A 16,901-nucleotide genomic window follows, 5' to 3' on the forward strand; every position below is an offset into this window, starting at 1 on the left:
CCAGTATCAAGCTGAGTGCCCCAAGGATCAGTCCTGGGGCTGGTTTTATTCAATATCTTCATTAATGATCGGAGAATGGTGTGGATTACACCCTGTCAAGGTTCCTTCCCCACTCTGAACTCTAGGGTACAGATGTGGGGACCTGCATGAAAGACCCCCTAAGCTTATTCTTACCAGCTTAGGTTAAAAACTTCCCCAACGTACAAACTTTGCCTTGTCCTTGAACCCTATGCTGCCACCACCAAGCATGTTAAACAAAGAACAGGGAAAGATCCCAATTGGAGACGTCTTCCCCCAAAATATCCCCCCAATCCCTACACCTTGTTTCCTGGGGAAGACTTGATAATAATATCTTCACCAATTTGTACAGGTGAACACAGACCCAAACCCTTAGATCTTAAGAACAATGAAAAATCAATCACGGTCTTAGAAGAAGAATTTTATTTAAGAAAAGGTAAAAGAATCACCTCAGTAAAATCAGGATGGTAAATACATTACAGGATAATCAGATTCAAAACATAGAGACTCCCTCTAGGCAAAACCTTAAGTTACAAAAAGACACAAATACAGGAATACACATTCCCTCCAGCACAGTGAATTTCACAAGCCAAAAACAAAAGGAAATCGAATGCATTTTCTAGCTAGATTACTTACTAGCTTTACAGGAGTTGGAAGATTTGCATTCCTGATCTGTTCCCAGCAAAAGTATCACACAGACAGACAAAACCCTTTGTTTCCCCCCTCCAGATCTGAAAGAATCTTGTCCCCTCATTGGCCATTTTGGGTCAGGTGCCAGCGGTGTTACCTTAGCTTCTTAACCCTTTACAGGTGAAAGGATTTTGCCTCTGGCCAGGAGGGATTGTATAGCACTGTATACAGAAAGATGGTTACCCTTTCCTTTATATTTATGACACACCCTCAGCAAGTTTGCAGAAGACACTAAACTGGGAGGATAGTGTTAGGTATGCTGGAGGGTAGGGATAGGATGCAGAGGGGCCTAGACAAATTAGAGGATTGGGCCAAGAGAAATATGGTGAGGTTCAACAAGGACAAGTGCAGAGTCCTGCACTTAGGATGGAAGAAACCCATGCACTGCTACAGACTAGGGACCGAGTGGCTAGACAGTAGTTCTGCAGAAAAGGACCTAAGGGTTACAGTGGACGAGAAGCTGGATATGAGTCAACAGTGTGCCCTTGTTGCCAAGAAGGCTAAGGGCATTTGGGGCTGTAAAAGTAAGAGCATTGCCAGCAGATCGAGGGACATGGTCTTTCCCCTCTATTCGGAATTGGTGAGGCCTCATCTGGAGTACCGTGTCCAGTTTTGGGCCCCACACTACAAGAAGGATGTGGAAAAATTGGGAAGAGTCCAGCGGAGGGAAACAAAATTGATTAGGGGACTGAAGCACATGACTTATGAGGAGAGGCTGAAGGAACTGGGATTATTTAGTCTGCAGAAGAGAAGAATGAGCGGGGATTTGATAGCTGCTTTCAACTACTTGAAAGGGGATTCCAAAGAGGATGGCTGTAGACTGTTCTCAGTGGTACCAGATGACAGAACAAGGAGTAATGTTCTCAAGTTGCAGTGGGGGAGGTTTAGGTTGGATATTAGGAAAAACTTTTTCACTAGGAAGGTGGTGAAGCACTGGAATGCGTTACCTAGGGAGGTGGTGGAATCTCCTTCCTTAGAGGTTTTTAAGGTCAGGCTTGACAAAGCCCTGTCTGGGATGATTTAACTGGGAATTGGTCCTGCTTCGAGCAGGGGGTTGGACTAGATGACCGCCTGAGGTCCCTTCCAACCCTGATATTCTATGATTCTATGATTCTCTGACTCTTGGTTGATATCTTCATACCATTCCATATATACACTATTTGATAAACCAATTCAAAGTGATTAAACCTAAACTGTATGTATTTTCTAATAAAGCTAGAAATTCACAGAATGATCAAATCCCAGAAAACTTTTGTAAGTCGCAAAATTGTTTCATTTCCATCACATGATTTTCCTATATGTTAATGCATTCTCTTCAATGAAAGAACTCCATACATTTTTAGATATTTCAGTCTCAGTTTTTAATTTCCACTGCTCTGTTATTAGAGACTGTACATCATTCTGTAGAGTCCTCCACCTTCACAATCCTTGGAACTTTTGTGTTAATTTTATTATCCATTTTTAAAATAAGTTTATATATAGGTCAGTATCATATTGCCTGGGTTTTCATCAATTACAGACGAATCCCCAAAGAAACTATGGCCCTGTACTAGCTCTCTGTCTATATGTCCCCATTCCTGTAATATATGAATACCTCACAAACTTTAATATACTTATCCCCACAACACCCTGTAGTGTACAGGATTAGAGCAGTATCCCTTTAAATATTTTGGGCATTCTAGTGGGGCTCACCATATTCTAGGTTTCCAAAAAGTATCAGAACCCAGTCAGAGCCAATGTGTAGCTAGATCCTACATCGGGGGTGTGTATAGTTCATAGAATCATAGAATAGAATCATAAGGCACAGGACTTACAAGGAGAGGCTGAGGGAACTGGGATTATTTAGTCTACAGAAGAGAAGAGTGAGGGGAGATTTGATAGCAGCCTTCAACTACATGAAGGGGGGGTTCCAAAGTGGGGGTGGGGGAAGGAGAGCTCAGCTGTTCTCAGTGGTGGCAGATGACCGAACAAGGACCAATGGTCTCAAGTTGCAGTGTGGGAGGTCTAGGTTGGATATTAGGAAACACTATTTCACTAGAAGGGTAGTGAAGGACTGGAATGGGTTACCTAGGAAGGTGGTGGAATCTCCATCCTTAGAGGTTTTTAAGGCCCGGCTTGAGAAAGCCCTGGCTGGGATGATTTAGTGGGTGTTGGTCCTGCTTTAGCAGGGTTTTGGACTAGATGACCTCCTGAGGTCTCTTCCAACCCTAATCCACTATGATTCTAAACGAATTGCCCAAGGTCACAAAGGAAACCTGTGGTGGAGCAGGGATCTAAAACCAGATTGCATTACTCTCAAACTGGTGCCCTAGCTTCTGGACCATCCTGTTTCTCAATTGTTTCTATGCATGTGTAGTCCCATTGCATTTCATGGGGACTCACTATATACACAGTAACTCATTTGCATAAGGTATATGCACAGAAACAAGCTCATCTACCCCACTAAAGCAATGCAGAGGAAAGGCTGTCAATTATGCACACTTTATTGTTCTGGTGCGTGATTGGCAGCCAACACATATTAATGTGTCTACTATGCAGGAAGGAATAGGAGCTGATCTCATTTGCTTTTATACTGGGGGAAGTGATGATGCAATGTCCAAGAATAAGTGCTGTAGGATCATTTCCAGCTCCCACAATATGGAATGTAAAGTTCTTCACCCCAGAAAGTTCACAATAGGTAAATTCCCTTGCTCATTTTCCTCTCCATTTTCCCAGATCAGCTACCATTCACAAGTTTCTCAATTTAAATAGTTAACTCACATTCTCACTCTCATTGACCCAGTGAGGCAACCAAACAGGTGCAGATGGACTGTGGTGTTATTCCACTACTATTCCCTACCCAAAAGCCAGTCTGTATTTGGAGGAAGACTGGGATTGAGAGCCAGTCTGGATGGGGAGCAGCACTAAAATGACACCAGAGAGGGGAGTTTTATTGTGCCAAAGACCTGGTCTTGAAGATTATTATAATAAGGAGTCATGGGCCAGCTGTATTTATAAGAACATAAAAACTTAAGAATAGACATACTGGGTCAGACCAAAGGTCCATCCAGCCCAGTATCCTGTCTACCAATAGTGGCCAATTCCAAGTGCCCCAGAGGGAGTGAATATAACAGGTAATGATCTAGTGATCTCTCTCCTGCCATCCATCTCCACCCTCTGTCAAACAGAGGCTAGGGACACCATTCTTTACCCATCCTGGCTAATAGCCATTAGTGGACTTAACCTCCATGAATTTATCCAGTTCTCTTTTAAACCCAGTTATAGTCCTAGCCTTCACAACCTCCTCAGGCAAGGAGTTCCACAGGTTGACTGTGCCCTGAGTGAAGAAGAATTTCCTTTTATTTGTTTTAAACCTGCTACCCATTAATTTCATGTGGTGGCCCCTAGTTCTTATATTATGGGGACAAGTAAATAACTTTTTCTTATTCACTTTCTCCACACCACTCATGGTTTTATATACCTCTATCATATCCCCCCTTGGTCTCCTCTTTTCCAAGCTAAAAAGTCCTAGCCTCTTTAATCTCTCCTCATATGGGACCCGTTCCAAACGCCTAATCATTTTAATTGCCCTTTTCTGAACCTTTTCCAATGCCAGTATATCTTTTTTGAGATGAGAGGACCACATCTGTACGCAGTATTCAAGATGTGGGCGTACCATGGATTTATATTAGGTCAATACGATATTCTCCATCTTATTCTCTATCTCTTTTTTAATGATTCCTAACATCCCGTTTCCTTTTTTGACTGCCGCTGCACACTGCGTGGACGTCTTCAGAAAACTATCCACGATGACTCCAAGATCTTTCTCCTGATTAGTTGTAGCTAAATTAGTCCATCATATTGTATGTATAGTTGGGGTTATTTTTTCCAATGTGCATAACTTTACATTTATCCACATTAAATTTCATTTGCCATTTTGTTGCCCAATCACTTAGTTTTGTGAGATCTTTTGGAAGTTCTTCACAGTCTGCTTTGGTCTTAACTATCTTGAGCAGTTTAGTATCATCTGCAAACTTTGCCACCTCACTGTTTACCCATTTCTCCAGATCATTTATGAATAGGTTGGATAGGATTGGTTCTAGGACTGATCCTTGGGGAACACCACTTGTTACCCGTCTCCATTCTGAAAATTTACCATTTATTCCTACCCTTTGTTCCCTGTCTTTTAACCAGTTCTCAATCCATGGAAGGATCTTCCCTCTTATCCCATGACAACTTAACTTACGTAAGAGCCTTTGGTGAGGGACCTTGTCAAAGGCTTCCTGGAAGTCCAAGTACAGTATGTCCACTGGATCCCCCTTGTCCACATGTTTGTTGACCCCCTCAGGACTCCATGACACAGCATTCAATGTTGGTATACTTATTTGTAAGGCTGTGAGTCTGTCACGGAGGTCACAGAAGTCACGGATTCCGTGACTTTCTGGGACTTCCGTGACTTCTGCAGTGGCTGGTGCGTCTGACCCCAGAACTGCCTGAGTAGCTTGGGTGGCCCCTGGCCAGCTGCACCAGCTGCTGATGGGGCAGTCTCGGGCCACGGAACTCCCACCACTCCAGCAGCAGCGGCGGTGTCTTGGGCCACCACACCCACCCCTCAGCACAAGCAGTGGTCCTGGGCTGTGCGCCACTGCCTGACCCCAGCACCAGCAGAGGTACCAGGCCGCCCTCTGCCCCAGAGCACCCATGGTGTCGCCCCTGGAGCCCCCCCCCAGAGCACCTGAGATTTAGTCGGGGTATATAGTACAAGTCATGGACAGGTCACAAGCCGTGAACTTTTTTTTAATTGCCCGTGACCTGTCCATGACTTTTACTAAAATTACCTGTGACTAAATCTTATCCTTACTTATTTGAAATACATTCAGAACCTCTTGTGGCTCCAACCTAATTAGATTTCTTATATTGACTCCTGTTTGCTAAATTTTTATATGGGTATCCCCTTTTTGACCTGAGGAGCTAAACAGTGCTTGGACCCCTCGGGACCTTCCAGCCGGCAGTAGGAACTGATGATGGAGGCTGGTATTTTCTTTGATGCAATCTTGTTTATTTATCAGGAATGTACAAAGTCCTGCTTCTGTGAATGCAGGAGGAACCAAAAGCAAAAGGAGCAGTTATTTAGTGTACAGGCTCAAGCTTCTTTCAGCCAGTATCCCCAGTGCAGAACCTTTCTTTACGCTTCTCCCATGGTTACAGGCTGCTCCTTCATTTTCTTTCTCTGCTCTCAGTCTGTTTCTTGTCTGCACCTCAGTTCTCTCTCTAACACACACACTCCAGAACAATATCCAGTGGAACCATCCTCCCACATGGCACTAGGTTCTGGGCAGGCTCTATTGGGCCTTGTTTTAGGTATGGCCCCTTTAACTGTCTCGTACAGCATTCTCAAGTGAGGGGCACATTCATACATCAATTTCAATGAGGTTTCAACTCAACCCGTAATAAGGTTTGATCCAGATAATAACAATCTGCATTTTTGTTACATTGTGGCTTATTTTCTGCTTAATTTACATATAAGTTCACAACGATGAAATAGCACATATTGCAGATAAGTGACAGATCCCCCCCAAAAAAAAGAATGAGTGAAATTGTGGATGACAGCTCATAAATCAATTAAATGATTTGAAACTCAAATATTAACTTGTAAATTCTTTTTAAAATATTTTATATGTGTTCTAGGTAAATATATATTGACCCAGAAACCATATAAGATTCATTGGCAGACATGCTAAATGAACAAGTACTCTAACGGGACATACTGTTTGTCGGGTCTGAAAAAAGTACCTGTCAACCTCAAAGTTGGATTGCATAATCTTGGACTCAGCCTAGCCTGTGACAAGACCTATGACAATGTTACGTTGAGAAAAGGCTGCAGGATGTATGATCTCCAAATGATTACAGAACTTATTTCAAAGACTGGGTTTGGAACACTGATCGATGAGCAGGAATACAAGGACACTATATAACCAGAAGGAAGACATGGGTTGCTGTTATTCACACCAAAGTGAAATATTTTTGTTTTCTGATATTGTTACTCAATAATGGTGTGTTTTAGGGCAATATCTTCTGGCCATTCTCAAAAATACTTCCCATTTCTCCGTCACTTTTTGGCTACATGGGGAAGCTTCTGTTGTACAAGCTCAAGAACTGTACACTGCATGTGTGATATATTTTAGAACTTCGTACCTACTTCTGCCAATAAAGCTGTAACAAATAAGGATTAAAAAATAAGGAAAAATCCAGGGCAGAATTTCTTTCTTGTGTTTAATGAATTCAGCACAGTGAGCTCTCAACCTGTTTGGCAGTGCAGCTGATTTCACATGCTGCATGGCAATCAGACTGGATTTAAAAGACAATTTACCTTGAAGATAGATCTTTCTTCCCCCATCTCATCATTTTTATTGCCAGTGCAAATTCTGCATTAATAACTTGGGAGAGGAACCAGACACTGATACTCAAAGCCAACCATCTGGATATAGAAAAATCCAACGTCCAGAGTTAGTTTTATTTTTTCCCAGGAAAATTGCAGTTTGAATGTGCACATGATTCCAGTGTGGCAGTAACACCAAAACACTGAATGCACTATCATATATTATACATTGTAAGACTGTCAGAAGTGAGTGATGAAAGTCAGACTCCAAGAGTAAAGTTTTAAAAGCTCCAAAATGACTTAGGAGCATAAGTCCCAGTGACACTTATGTTCCTAAATCCCTTAGGAGCTTTTGAAAATGTTGCTGCAAGTCTATAGCATGTGTGACCATGGTCACTGAGAGGGGCACACTGAGATTGCTCTATCTGGGCAAACTGCAAAGAATGGAGCAGACAATCCCCAACACTGATGGTTATTCTAATAATTAGATTCACCAAGACAGCAACAAAACAGCTTCTACAATACCTTACTGGTTACCCAGAAGCCAAAAACACTGCTGCCTTAAAGCAATCCAGCTCTGGGCTCCCACCCAGACAGCCAAGTCAAATATAGTGAGGATTATTTAAAATCTTATTCACCATATATAAAGTTCTACTAATCCCAAGGGATCGGACACATTACCCACCAATGAATATTTCAAATCTTATCCAAGTACATACTTACAGCCAATTCTTATTAATGAAACTAAGATTTATTAAAAAAAGAAGAACGAGAGAGAGAGTATTGGTTAAAAGTGCTTCCGTCAGTTTCATCGTAGAGATGGTGAGCCGCTGAGTTGCAAAAAAATTCTTTCAGAATCAGTTCCACAGGTTACAATTTAAATAGGCAGTTCATGTGTAGAGTATGTTCAAATCCTTCCCTAAGAATTTGCAGTGACAGTCCAGGATACCTAGAGATCTCAGTCTTATGACTCATAACCTCCCCTGATAAAGTCCAAGCAGACTTGAGATAACAGGATCAGGTCCTAGAGTTCTTTTATAGATCTCTGGCAGACTACAATAGCCTCTTGACAGTATAACACAGCAGGCATTCCCTGAATGAAGAATAGGTAATGCACATTGTTGCTTTGAAGTAAAAAAATCCCTTTTCCTTTGTATACATAGACAAACTAGTAGTATAATTAACATAAGGCAATTATCAATTCAAACTATCAAGGCATTCCATTATGGCACAGACAATTTAAGCTGCAGACAATGTAAGTAATATTATTTCCTGCAATATCTTACATCTTTGATCTTAAGGTTAACTGAACCATCCACAAGCATAATATAATGTAATTAAGACATGAAAGGGAATTGGCATCCACAAGCTAATCTGGTTATATGGTTAACATCTAACAAGATATAGGAAAACACATACAAATAAAACCACTATTTACAATTAGTTCTCTACAATACAGGTTTGTATTTCAAAGCTCTAGACTATCTAACATAGTTTTGTTAGTTATTTATAAGAAATGGCTCTAATTACCGTTCATATACTTGTCTACTATGTTTTAAAAGGTTGAACTTGGGTCATTTAGCCTGCTAGTCGCTTAACCCTTTCTGGCACAGTGTCACAGTATGCATCTAATTAAATGGCCTGATTTTCAAAGTTAATGGAAACTGCTGACTGCGCACCACCTTTGAAAATGATGCCTCATTTAAGTAGCTAAATATGAACTTAAAGACTTAACTTCAGGCTTTAATTTGTGAAAATGTTGGCCACATGGGTACTGCAGTCCCAAAAGCTATACAGAGCTTGTAACTCCACCTTAATAACAATCTCCAGCTTTCACCTGCTCGTAACTTTCTTTTTTAAACATCCTCTTGGGCTGAAAGTGTGGCTATGTCAGCACTAGAGTTAGGGCTGTGATTCCCAGCTCGGGTACACAGACTTGTGCTAACCTGATGAGAGCTTGGTGTTGGACCCTAACTGCCTTCAAATCAGGTTCTTGTGTGGCCTATGTGGTAGTTTCTTGTTCCAAGTCCTCCATTTGTTTTGCTCCATTTTCTCTCTTTATTTGGAGTTCTTGTAGGTTGGTCAATGTTCCTTGGCCAGAAATACATCAGAGTAAGTATGGGGTGGGACTTAAATTCTTAAGATAAAAGGAAAAGGAAGAACTCAATGCATCATATACTGCCCATACCCTAGAGCCTTCCCTCTCTCCTGTAGGCTTGTGTAATTCAATCTAGATCCCTGTGTGTCCCAGGACATACTTCCGGAGGGGGGGGAAGAGCTCTATCTTGTTATCTTGCCTCATATATCATAACAATGCATAATGAGTCAGGGGGATGGGGATTGGAGGCAGGTCTGGACACATAAGCTGACGTAGAAAAAGGAGCATAAGAAGGAGGAGGTAAGAGATATCTGGACACAGCAAGGGTTTGGTATCTAGTCACTAAAGGAAGCTGTCAGGTGGACCAAAGTGTCCAGTGAGAGGCGGCTGCTTTTGAGGGATATAAGCTATTCATTTTCTGTTTACTCTGTAACTAAGCTGTGAATGTCTTATCTAGCTTAGTTTATGAGAAGGATGAGTATAGGTAGATTAAAAAAGAGAAAGGTTTTTTAAAATGTCATTGTAGCTCAGTATTTAATAACTCTTGTGTTTATGATTACTGTTTGGGTAATTTCACAAAGACATCATTGGAGAAAAAAGAGAAATCTGAGGGTATGTCTACACTTCAGTTAGACACCCACAACTGGCCTGTGCCAGCTGACACTGGCTCATGGGACTTGGGCTAAGGGGCTGTTAAATTGCAGTGTAGATTTTGGAGCTCAGGGTTGAGCATAGGTTCTAGGACCCTGAGCGGTGGGAGTGTCCCAGAGCTCAGGCTGAAGCCCATGCCTGAACATCTACAAAACAATAAGTAGTCCTTTACCCTGAGCCTCGCGAGCCCAAGTCAGCTGGCACAGGTGTCTAATTGCAGTATAGACATACCCTGAGAGATGCTGAACAGTAAAAAGTTTCAGCATCTACTCTCTTCCTTCTTCAGTCTTGGTCAAATCCTTGAAGGTTATGTTGCCTTCAGGCTACAGTGGAGAGACACAAAGAAAGAAGCCAAAGGACTCACCAGTAGACAAGAGTTGAGGCATACTGGTTACACTGCCATATACTAAACAGTATACAAGTGAGGGAAAAACTTCTTTTCAGCTCCAAAGCCACTTTTCACAAAATAAATTGGAGGCAAATATTGCTAGCTTAATAATATTTTTTTTCATTTACTCTCCCAAAGTGAGGGCAAGGGGAAAGTAATCATGTCTAAACAACTGAGGTTAATTGATGTCTTTCTAAAAGGAACATGATGAAAAGATGTTTTTCCAATTTTGTTCATTTGCATTTACAACAGAATAAAGAGCCACATTCACTCTTGAGTGACTTCCAAAGAGACATACACTTTGCTATCCATGCTACTCCTTATGCCAACTGAAAGCTTTGAAATGACCTAGAATACTAAGACCATTGGGTATTGGTCCTGCTTTTGAGCAGGGGGTTGGACTAGATGACCTCCTGAGGTCCCTTCCAACCCTGATATTCTATGATTCTATGACCACTTGTTCAATTTGGGGCAGTAGTAACTGGACATGAAGCATTCACTCCATTCTGTGGTATGCTCTTTAATGTAATCTCTGTTCAGTGCTAACCACAGTGCTCTGCAATAGTAATGTTCTTTTAGGTTAATTGTTTCAAGATACATTAAAGCTTAGCCTGTCACTCTCCTGTTCTCACTCTTCAAACATACTAAATTGTATCCCATTTGGAGGGATGAAAGAGACTCTAGTTTCAGTTCCTTCAGAGAAGCACTCATGTGCTGGAATGGGTTCAAAGAAGACGACCAGTAACCAAACCATTTTATTAATCCTGAAAGGGACAATCCTGACTTTTTTTTAATAATGTTTCTTACTCTGTTCCTAGCAAGGATTGCTTTACTTTTTCAAGGCTATGTAAAAGTGATTCAACCCAAGTATTGGACTGTGACAGGGTGCCTGCCCGCCACTGACCCAGAGAGGCCTTTGAGGAGCGGTGGGCGCTTTCCGGGGTTCTCTGCTCGGTGTCCCCGTCCGGTTCCCTTCGTTTGACCCTTTGACCGCACTCCCGTCCCTGTTTTTCATGAGTTGTCCCCCGTAATAATTTGGCTCTCCAGGCCCTGTGGATCTCCCCCTTAGGCTGGGGGGGGATCCTTTCATAGTGGACGAGCTCCGCCCGCCCACTTCCTGGATCCCAGTAGGACTGACCCAGAGAGGGTTAAAACCAGCCAAGGAAGGCTGAGCAGCAGGCAGCCAAAGGAATGGCTGCAGGGAAAACAGCAAATTAGGGTGGTGGCTGGACAAGCCAATCAGGGCAGTGGCTGGACCAATCAATCAGAGCCTACCTGGCCCATATAAAAAGAAGCTGCAGACCAGAGCAGGGAGTCTGCTGCAGGGAGCCCAAGGGGAAGACTGGCTTCCTAGAGGGCTACAGCAAGACTAACACCTGGGGAAGGGCAGGTGCTAGTGAGCTGGGGGAGCTAGGGAGAGTTCCTGGTGGGCTGCTAGGACTTACAGGCTTGAGGCCCTGGGAAGAGGGCAAAGGAGTTGGAGCCAGAGGCAGGAGCAAAAGGCTCCAGGGAAGTGGCTCAGGGAACAGCGAGCTGGAAAGAAGAGGCAGCGGAAAGCTAGTGTTTGTGGGGTCTCTGGGCTGGGACCTGGAGTAGTGGGTGGGCCTGCTGCATCCCAGCCACTGAAGCACTGCCAAGCCACTGCGAGAAGTGGCTGGACTCTTGTTAGAGGAGTCCCCAGAAGCGGGGGGAACCAGATGGTGACACAGCAGAGGACTGTGACATGAAGCAGATGCCAAGAGAAAGGAGTTGTAACTGATCTGCAGGCAGAGATGAGCATGGGAGAGCTACCACCACCCGAGGGCTCACCTGCTGGGACTCAGTTAATACCCAAAATGCCCAGCCGGAGGTGCCAGTGTGGTGTGTGACCCCGTGACATGGACTACTAGAGGGTAACTTTTGCAGCAGAAGTGGGGGGATGGGAGGGAGATATGGGGGTTGGCACAAGTATGTTACCCTAAGGAATGCTCCATGTATTGCTTATTGATGTAGACATTTTGGCAGCACAATGCTACTGTGAAAATATCTTCTTACTTGACACCAGCAGAATTAATTATATAGCAATGGTAGTGTGATAGCAAGGCACTGTGTAAGAGCATGAGGAAACAATAGCTCTGTTGGCTATTCTGTAATTGCCGCCTTTTCTGGGTGCACAATTTAAGACCCAGAGGTCTGACTTGTAGAAGTACTGAACACTCACAGCTGCAACTGCAGTCAATGAGAGATGTGCTTTGAACATATAAAAAGCTCTATAATGGTGACTACTATGGAAAAAATCAGGCCCTAGGTATCTCAGCTTAGGATTCCTTTAATTTCTCTTTGTCTCCCTTCCCCTTCTGTAAAATGTGAGTAACACTCCCTTATCTCACAGAGGTGTTATGTCTGTGAAGCACTCATAGACTAAAGTGATGGGTGCCAAAGAAGAACCGATAAGGAAATTAATAATTCTCTTTCCAGATAAGTGTAGGAATAGTAAATATGGCATATGGCCACACAATAAAAAAAGAGGAAAAAAGAAAATATTGAATAGCTCCACATTCAGAAAGCATTGTCCATCCTATTAATTGAATGAATAAAAGTAGTATCTGATAATGGACTGTATCATAATGAATATGCACAAGGGGGCCAAATTAAACTTCCATGCACAACTTTAATTTTGGCATTTCTTAAATGTTGAGGGCTTGGCTTAAATTTTTAATGATATTCTTCTAACATAGGTTTATGTGTGTAATATTTAAAGAGTCTGACATCTCAAGAGTTTTTCTCCCCCTGGTCTCCCTTCTTCTAGCAGGTATTTTCTGTGAAACACTTCAGAAACTACAACTGGGAATGGAAGAAAGATGCAGCCTCAGGAGATCAGAACTTGTTTTAATCTACATGTGTCATAAATATAAAGGGAAGGGTAACCACCTTTCTGTCCACGGTGCTATAAAATCGCTCCTGGCCAGAGGCAAAACCCTTTCACCTGTAAAGGGTTAAGAAGCTAAGATAACCTTGCTGGCATTTGACCAAAATCTCCAATGAGAACAAGATATTTTCAAAGTGGTGGGAACGACAAAGGGTCTGTCTGTCTGTGTGATGCTTTTGCTGGGAATAGATCAGGAATGCAGCTCAGAACTCCTATAAAAAGTTAATAAGTAATCTAGCTAGAAAATGCATTAGATTTCCTTTTTTTGGCTTGTGAAATTTGCTGTGTTGGAGGGAATGTGTATTCCTGTATTTGTGTCTTTTTGTAACTTAAGGTTTTGCCAGAGGGATTCTCTGTTTTGAATCTGATTACCCTGTAAGCTATTTACCATCCTGATTTTACAGAGGTGATTCTTTTACCTTTTCTTTAATTAAAATTCTTCTTTTAAGAACCTAATTGACTTTTTCACTGTTCTTAAGAATCAAGGGTTTGGGTCTGTGTTCACCTGTACAAATTGGTGTGGATTTTTATCAAGCCTTCCCCAGGAAAGGGGGTGTAGTGCTTGGGGGGGGTATTTTGGGGGGAAGACATCTCCAATTGGGCTCTTTCCCTGTTCTTTGTTTAACACGCTTGGTGGTGGCAGCATAGGGTTCAAGCACAAGGCAAAGTTTGTACCTTGAGGAAGTTTTTAACCTAAGCTGGTAAGAATAAGCTTAGGGGGTCTTTCATGCAGGTCCCCACATCTGTACCCTAGAGTTCAGAGTGGGGAAGGAACCTTGACAGCATGTAAACTAAAATATTAAGATGAGAGATGTGCCAAGGAGGCTGGGTTTTGATTTTGCAAAACCTCACTGCTCTGGTCTTTTTTCAAATAAATAAAATACAAATACAAAGATAATACTTTACACCTGGATTCAACTTTATCTGCACCATTTGAAGTTGGTGTTAGAGGTTGTGGATGAAAGATTCCAATTCTTTCCTATATCAAATAAAGAATGATAGGGAGAGATTATACATGAGCAAAACATTATTTTCTGATTAACTATACACTTCCACGAAAGCCTTCTCAACTCTAAAAAACTTATGAGCAACAGACATTTCACCAGCTTAAAATCTACCTGGCAGATGTACTGCCCTTCATTCCTTATTCTTCAAAAGCATCTTCCTTGATGAACTGATTTACAAGTCTTGTTTCCCATATTACTTTTTCAGATTGTCCCTATTTCAGTGCCTGTGCTGAAATAGGGACACTATAGGAACAGGGACACTGAAAGTCATAAGTAGTGATTCAAACCGAGTTGGACAAAGAGCAACACCATCCATTACTATCTACTTGGAGCCCAACTTGAAGGGAATCTGGAATATTGCCCTTAGAATATCAAGCTTTTGGAGTTGGGTTTTGTTTTTCATTTTTCCACAGATCTAGTCACCTAGACAGCCCATATAATGAATCATTTTGATCGATGTCATGTGTATGGCTAAAATGAATAGCCAACATGTCCCAGAGGGAAATTTGTCTTTCCTTTATTTTCATTAAAGCAGCTAGGTATGTGGCATATTATGCATACAAAATTTCATGCAATCAGTTAGATTTTGCTATGAACCAGGGAATGCAGTTTGAAAAGTGTAGCTATTAGACCAGAGTTTTAAGTAGTTGTTGTGCAAATGCAAGCCTAATTTGCAAACACAATTATTCTCAGTCTTCTATTGCATTAAGAGGATGTGAACATGTGGGGAATCTCATGACACTAACTCATTCCATTATGTGGAATAGTTTATCATTCAGGAAGTATTGTCCATCCTGTGCATTTAATGATAAAAAAAATATATATTGTATGGAAGTAACAAAGATTGCACCGTAAGCCTTTTGAACTAATGTTGCCCAGTGATCTATAACAGCTGAATTTGTTAACCTTCTGGGAATGAACATGGCCCCTGAACAGGTCAATCCTGTGCACTGAATAAGGCAGGAGACCTATGGAAAAAATCATATGTAATCATATAATTAAAGAGTGAATCATAATGCATATGTCCATGGGGCTGAAACAAGGTTGTACTTGCATTAATTCTTACATTTCCTAACTTCTGAGTGCTTGAATTTGAAATATTATTTGTTCTTTCAAGGTAGAAAAAGGGAATTTGTTTTTTTCCAGTTCATCTTATTCACTCCCAGATGAGTCATCAGCAGGGTTGGGACCTTTAGACTGCTACACAGACCTCTGTCACTTGAATTAACAGAGTAAGTAGCAGCAGTAGTAGGTTTTAATCCTTTCTGTGGACCAGCACTAGAGAGAGATGAGACACTCAGCCAGTGGGTTTCACACATATCTGCTCACAGCAGAAGAACGGTGAGACTCAAATCTTGGAAACCATTCCAGGCTTTGGAGTGGACTGTACCCTAGTAAGCATAATTTCATCTGTCTTTTCTCCCAAACCTGACCCCCTTCCCTCCACCTATCCCTGTGTCATTTCTGTGTCTTCTGCAGCTTAGATCCTTAACGCAATCACATTCTCCTCATTGTGCCACTCCCTGTCTCATTGCCCAGCCATTCCCAGTTCAACCCCATTTCCTTGTCTCCAATCTCCTTGCCCATTTCAACTCTCCAGGCTCCTCGTCCAATCTGTCTTTCTTCCCATCATGACCTCCAGTTGTCCCCATCACCCACGTGCTGCATGTCCACTGGTCCCCAGTCCCAGACTCCGTCTCCAGTCTCCTCATCCAATATCAGCATGTGTCCACCAACTCCTTGAACCAGTCTCTTTGCCCAGCCATTCCCAGTTCTCCCTTCACATCCTGGCTCCTCATATTTATTTCCTTTTCCCCTCCACCTCCTTTCCTTCACACCACTGTTTTCTAATCCCTGTCTTCTTACCCTCACTCCTCAACCAATCTCAATCACCCCCCACATTGGTTCCTTGCCAAACCAGCCCTAATTACCTGTGCCCCCACTATTTCTTCATCTCCCTCCCATTCCCAAACCAGTCTCAGTCTCCCTTTCTCACCTTGTGTCAGCCACCAGTTTCAGTCTCCACCACCAAGCTCCCCACACACACCCTGTTCCCCCAAACTCCAACTTTTGTCCCTGCTGAATTTGAGTCAGGCAACTTCTCCCCTAGGCTGCTTGGGCCCCACAGGGGATCATTCAGAGCACAGCTTTGCTCTCAGTTCAGGTGTCCATACTGCAGAAACAGGGATTGGCAATTACAGGGAAAGTCCTACTCAGCCCTGGGCTGGAGCATGGCCCATGTGGATGGAATCATCAGGAAACAGAGCTGCGATCCACAAGCAAATCTCTGTTAAGCATGTGCAAACTGCATTTTTTTTGCCCCCAAAGGCTTGTTATTTTGCCAAATTTGGGCAGATTTTTTTTACACAGATAAGAAAAGTCACATCCCAGATGCAAAGGCCAGCACCCTCTCACATTTCAGATTCCACAGCATGGGAGTGCTAAAGCTAACAAAAAGGTCACCTGAATTTCTCAAACATTATAAAAAATAATTTAAAAAAATCCTCGCTTCATTCTCAGAAAAGACTGAACCATTTTGACTGAAATTTTGAAAAAATCAACTTGAAGCAGATCCCTAGCATTCAAAATATCAGTTAAAGTTTGGCAATGTTATAAGCAACTGAAAACAGGGTCTTATCATGAGAAATGTCAGGAAACCTTAAATTTAAGTGATGCTGCCATCCCTGCTTTTAATATTACATGTAGGGATCATATATCAAGAGTGAACTTTTTTCTTAACTACCTTTAAATTGTAACTAAGGACCAAAAATACTGGAAGCAGA

The sequence above is a fragment of the Lepidochelys kempii genome, chromosome 3 (genome assembly GCF_965140285.1).
Source record: "Lepidochelys kempii isolate rLepKem1 chromosome 3, rLepKem1.hap1, whole genome shotgun sequence".
NCBI classification, from domain to species: domain Eukaryota; kingdom Metazoa; phylum Chordata; order Testudines; family Cheloniidae; genus Lepidochelys; species Lepidochelys kempii.